Source organism: Periophthalmus magnuspinnatus, chromosome 22 (assembly GCF_009829125.3).
Source record: "Periophthalmus magnuspinnatus isolate fPerMag1 chromosome 22, fPerMag1.2.pri, whole genome shotgun sequence".
Lineage (NCBI taxonomy): Eukaryota > Metazoa > Chordata > Actinopteri > Gobiiformes > Gobiidae > Periophthalmus > Periophthalmus magnuspinnatus.
The window spans coordinates 1,639,412-1,646,129 of NC_047147.1; positions in this window are offsets into that span (position 1 = coordinate 1,639,412).

The following is a 6,718-nucleotide window of genomic DNA, read 5'->3' on the forward strand; positions in this document are numbered from 1 at the left end:
GTGGGAGAACTTGCACAATTGGTGGCTGACTAAATACTTTTTTGCCCCACTGTAAAAGCAGACAGGTCAAAATAAGTCTGCTGTGTACTGTCTGCATATAATTATAAAGTCTTTATATTGTCTGATAATCAGGAAGTGTGTTGCATGCTAGCTGTTATTAGCTTTACCATCACAGCAAAACTCCTCTCTGGTCTCTGTAAGTGAAAAGTGTTTATGAACTCATCTGGGTGAATAATTAGGATGTTCAAAATACATAATCAGAGTGAGGAATAACTTTCGACCACTGCAAACTGTTTAAGAGATTTAAAAAAAATATATATAAATGAGGTACAGCACCTTTAAACCATCCAATAAATAACTTAAGGGTGCACTATGTAACTTTTCTGGTGTCCAGTCTCTGCTCATCTCATGGAGATGTTGTTGTGGAATGTTTCACAGTGCAGGAGGTGCTTGTGTAAATCCACATAATTGTTTTATCTCATCTGCAGTTAGTCCGGATCCAGGCTCAGGACTCGCACCTGTAAAAATCCGGATCACGGAATTACACCGTCAACCTCATTAAACCTGGTGTTAGAGTCGTCTGGATGAAGGGCTGAAATAATGAGTTTGTTTAGCCACAACACCACTGCAGTTTGTACTGATGTACTGGAGGAATTAGAAGTATCATCAATAGAGTCTATAATATAATGTTAAAGATATATCACAGGCAAAACACCACTCTGGTCTGAGAGTTGTGAAAAGTGCTTATAAACTCATTGTGGTGAATATTTAGAATGTTCTGAATGCATACGGTCAGTGAGGAGTAACTTTGGAACACTGCAAACTGTTTAAAATTGTTGTGTTTTTTGTTTTTTTTAGGACACTTAAAAATCAGGTGGAGCTAAAAAAGAGCAGTGTGTGCAGGTCAGAGGTCAGAGGTGAGGTCAGAGGTGAGGTCAGAGGTGAGAAGTGAGATCAGAGGTCACTTGTGCAGCTCTGTTGATAGAGACTGAAGCCATGTCCCAGTTGAATGGCTGCAGCCTTCAAAGGGCCTTCGAAGGACCCGGCTGGTGAAAGCTGCTCCTCCATGTAGCCTCCACAAAGGCTGTGGTGAAATGGGACAGGTCTAGTCCACAGAGTCGCTCCCGTCACCCAGCAACTGAGACAGGCTGCTAACGCTAATACTAACCACATATTACGCATGTGATTCGATTAAAAAAATTATGCTCTAGTGATCAAATAATTGGACCATGGGCCCAAAATATTATAATAAATCTCATCCAAATCTTATGACTAAAAACACAAAAATTAAAACTAGTGTAACTATAAATATAACCACAATGTTCAAGTAATAAAATATCCTAAATCAGTGGTCCCCAACCTTTTTATCACCGCGGACCGGCCAACGCTTGAAAATTTTACTGTGGACTGGGTTTTTTTTTTTTTTTACTCATTTTGCTAATTTGTAACCCCTTAGCATTCCGGGTCATTTTGGTGAAATTGCCTTTGTTCTGACCTCTCCAAATTAAAATAATCACCACTATTGAACCCTCAGTAGTAACTGCACTAGTTTGGGGTCTTTGTAAAGGTAACACCCTATAGTTTTACCCACAGGTGTCAGAATCACTGTAAGTTTGTCTGCTGAGCATTTATACACTTTGGAACACACATAAAAATGCAAAACTGCTGCGTAAAATTACGTAATACGCGTGTAATTTTACTGGATCTTTATATCCAGTCTCGTCTTTTTATGCACGCAGGAAACTCCGTCTGTTTACAGTAAACCACTGCATGTCACGCATCAGTGTGTTCCGCAGTTGATGGGCTTTAAGAGGAAAACATCACTAAACGTGTGTAATGTAACAGCTTGATTCTACAAGGGGGAGAGTGGGGTGTACTCTTTCAATCATCTGTAGCTCTCATTCACTCCAGTAACCCACAGCCCTCACCTTATTGGCCAACTTTGGTGTCAATCATAAGCTAACAAGTTTGTTTTGCGCTGAGGAACAAAGTTGGCGCTGTCAGAAGTTTATTATGCCTGAAACTAACAAAAGAAATGCAGAGAAGTGACGGAACAGATTTCCCTTTCCTGCAACAGATTGGACATGGAGGCTCTAACTTCCTTTGTGGACATAATTTCTTGACTGGATTATATTCTCTGGACCTTTACGGAATGAATGAGACCAACTTTGTGTGAATATGTTGATGTTTGACAGAACCAGAGCGCTCAATGGTAAGTGAAGTCCAAATCCACATTTCTGACTTCTCTGTAAAAACGTCTTTCCTGTCAGCACTGTGGTGATTAGAGGTGTAAACGGTTTACATATTCATAAAGATGAATGCCGTAACTTTCATTTGATGTGTAGATTGTCCTGCTTAGACTGCTGCCCCCGCGACCCGGCCCCGGATAAGCGGAAGAAAATGGATGGATGGATGGATGTAGATTGTTTGTGTGGGTGACGCAGAAATACACGTACATTGCTGTAAAGTTGTAACGTAAAGGCCGTCGCGGGCGGGCCGTCCGAACGCCAAGTGGTTAAGTTGTCGGTGCTCAAGTGACGGAAATGTAACCGAGAGAATCCGGTCATTTTTCAAAATAAAAGATTTTTCAAAATAAACGATTGTACAGACTCACATAATAAATACAACGGAAATAATTAATTATTTCCAATTAACAATTGATCCATGGACCGGTACCGGTCCACGGCCCGGTGGTTGGGGACCACTGTCCTAAATGACTTAAAATTTTCTACTAAATCATTTGAATTCTTAAAGAACAATTTGGATATTGTCAAGGGAATACATAAATGTTAAATGTGCATTAGGTCAGTTTATAAAGAAACATCTCTCTTAGAGTAATAATGGTTTATTACACAATCAGAAGGAACTTCTGAAATACTTTGTCAATAATGTGAACATTCAAACATTAAACCCTTTACAAACATTATAGAGTTAGTACAAAAAAACAAAAACAAAAAAACAATGTCAGTATGTCAGTATACTCTCAGACTGTGTTAAATTTTTACTGAATCATGTGACTGTCCAAAACAAACTCATTGTCTTTGTAAAATTAACAGGTGGATTACTATGACTTAAACATTCGTTAGTCCATGTATATGATGTAGTTATAGTCAAAAAAGACAAATAACTGTCACATCTCACAGTGAATCCAAAGTCAGTATAGACAGAAACATCATTAAAACACAAATTATGTCATAGTATTAATGTACAATTTATATTTTGGTCTTTTCTGCTTCTTGTCACATACTTCAAATGTGAAGTACAAATCTATTTTCTGCAAGCGGAACATTACCATGGTCCACTTCCTCAATGATACATCACTTAGGTGTTCTTCAGCTAAGATTGAAAGAAACTACCTTTACTCTACATTTAAATGAAATATGTTTTACTTCTGCAAGACATTATAAGGGAAACCTAAAGTTTCCGAACACACTACACTATTAGGGCATATAAGCGACAGCAGCACATGGCATGGGCCTTGATGAAACCAGAGATGCCCCACAAGTCTTCTGCAGGATCACCTCCTCCTCAGAGACTCTGGACGGAGTACAGTGGAGACATGACCCAATGTACTTAGACCATTCAGTATGTCAGTATGTTTGTCAAGGAGGACTTGGCTAGCTCTGTCTGCTGCTCAGTGGAATTATGTGCCTTATGTGTGGTCAGATGAAAGTCCTGCAGAAGGGGAAACACATTAAGAAAATTACAAAACTGTTGCAGGTTAAGTTGAAATTGTTTTCAAAAATATTAATCATATCCACAGGATGTTTATATAAATGCAAACAACTAAATAAAGTCAGCAATAGTGCACTTTTGAAAAATGCATATTTTCACCATTTACATTATGATTTCAATTCGATCATGATTCAACTTGCAGCCCTCATAAATATTACGACAGACACTCTGAGATGTTTAAACAGAATCCCTCTGTCTCTGTAATGTTTAAAAAGAATCCCACTGTCTCTTCATGTTTAAACAAAATCCCTCTGTCTCTGTCATATTTAAACTGAATTTCTGTAACATGTTTAAGCAGAGTCCCTCTGTCTCTGTCATGTTTAAATACAATCCCTCTGTCTCTGTCATGTTTAAAAAGAATCCCTCTGTCTCTGTCATGTTTAAACAGAATGCCTCTGTCTCTTCATGTTGTAAAAAAAATCCCTCTGTCACTGTCGTAACTGTAGGTACATGTGCAGACGGTCTGGCGCCGAGTGTCTTCTGCTGAGCCCTCATATACTCGGCAGCAGGTGGCGGTGATTCCGCTGATGCGCTCCAGGTGCGCACGGGAGGTGTAGGAACTCCGCCCAGCTCCGGAATCAGGCAGGTAGGGGAGGGGGAGAGCACACAGGGATATGGAACATACAGGCTTCATGACAGTCACTTAATGTTTAAACAGATTCCCTGTGTCTCTGTCATGATGAAATAGAATCCCTCTGTCTCTGTCATGTTTAAAAAGAATCCTTCTGTCTCTGTCATGTTTAAACCGAATCCTTCTGTCTCTGTCGTGTTTAAACAGAATCCCTGTCTATCTTTGATATTAAACTGCATCCCTCTGTCTCTTTCATGTTTAAACAGTATCCCTCTGTCTCTGTCATGTTTAAATAGAATCCCTCAGTCTATGTCATGTTTAAACAGAATCTCTATATCTCTTCATGTTTAAAAAGAATCCCTCTGTTGCGTCATGTTTAAAGAGAATTCCTCAGTCTCTTTCATGTTTAAACAGAATCCTTCTGTTTCTGTCATGTTTAAACAAAATCTCTCTGTCATTTCTAAACAGAATCCCCCTGACTCTTCATGTTCACACAGAATCCCACTGTCATGTTTAAAGAGAATTCCTCAGTCTCTTTCATGTTTAAACAGAATCCTTCTGTTTCTGTCATGTTTAAACAAAATCTCTCTGTCATTTCTAAACAGAATCCCCCTGACTCTTCATGTTCACACAGAATCCCACTGTCATGTTTAAAGATAATTCCTCAGTCTCTGTCATGTTTAAACAGAATCCTTCTGTCTCTTCAACTTTAAACAAATTCCCTCAGTCTCTGTCATGAGAGTCTCTGTCATGAGAGTCTCTGTCATGAGAGTCTCTGTCATGAGTTTAAAGAGAATCCTTCTGTCTGTGTCAGGTTTAAACAAATTCCCACTGTCTCCATCATGTTTAAACACAATCCCTCTTTCTCTTCATGTTTAGAGAGAATCCACCTGCCTCTTCATATTTAAACAGAGTCCCTCTGTCACTTAATGTTTAAACAGAGTCGCTCTGTCTCTCATGTTGAAACAGAATCACTGTCTATCTTTATGATTAAACTGCATCCCCTTGTCTCTTTCATGTTTAAACATAATCCCTCTGTCTATGTCATGTTTAAACAGAATCTCTATATCTCTGTCATGTTTAAACAGAATCCCTCTATCACGTCTAAACAGAATCCCTCTGACTCTTTATGTTCAAACTGAATCCCACTGACATGTTTAAACAGATTCCCTCTGTCTCTGCCATGTTTAAACAGAATCTCTCTGTCTCTGTCATGTTTAAACAGAATCCTTCTGTCTCTGTCATGTTTAAACAGAATCCTTCTGTCTCTGTCATGTTTAAACAAAATCTCTCTGTGTCTGTCATGTCTAAACAGAATCCCTCTGACTCTTCATGTTCAAACTGAATCCCACTGCCCTGTCTAAACAGAATACTTCTGTCTCTGTCATGTCTAAAAAGAATCCCTCTGACTCTTCATGTTCAAACACAATCCCACTGTCATGTTTAAACAGATTCCCTCTGTCTCTTTCATGTTTAAACAAAATACCTCTGTCTCTATCATGTTTAAATAGAATTCCTCTGTCTCTATCATGAGACAGAGGAATTCTATTCCTCTGTCTCTATCATCCCCTCCCCGAACCGCCACCTTAACGTGGTGGAGGGGTTTGAGCACCCAAATGATCCTGGGAGCTATGTTGTCGGGGGCTTCATGCCCCTGGTAGGGTCACCCATGGCAAACAGGTCCTGGGAGACGGGTCTGACTAAGAGCGGTTCAGAAGCCCTTCATGAAGAAAAATACAACAAGGCAGTTTACGTCGCCCGGACTGGCGTTACCGGGGCCCCACCCTGGAGTCAGGCCTGGGGTGGGTGCTCGGCAGCGAGCGCCTGGTGGTTGGGCCTTTCCCCACGGGGCCCGGCCGGGCCCAGCCCGAAGGAACGACGTGGGGCCATCCTCCCGTGGACCCACCACCTGCGAGAGGAGCCATGAGGGGCGGGTGCGGAGGGATCTGGGCGGCAGTCGAAGGCGGGGGCCTCGACGACCGGATTTCCGGACATGGAGACTAGCTCTGGGGACATGGAATGTCACCTCGCTGGGGGGGAAGGAGCCTGAGCTTGTGCGGGAGGTTGAGCGTTACCGGCTAGATATAGTCGGCCTCACCTCTACGCACAGCTTGGGCTCTGGAACCCAACTTCTTGAGAGGGGCTGGACTCTCCATTTTTCTGGCGTTGCCCACGGGGAGCGGCGGCGAGCTGGTGTGGGCTTGCTCATTGCCCCACAGCTCAGCCGCTGCGTGTTGGGGTTCACTCCGGTGAACGAGAGGGTCGCGTCCCTGCGCCTTCGGGTCGGGGACAGGTCTCTCACTGTTGTGTTGGCCTACGGGCCAAGCAGCAGTGCGGAGTACCTGGCCTTCTTGGAGTCCCTGGGAGGGGTACTAGACAGTGCACCAACCGGGGACTCCGTTGTTCTCCTGG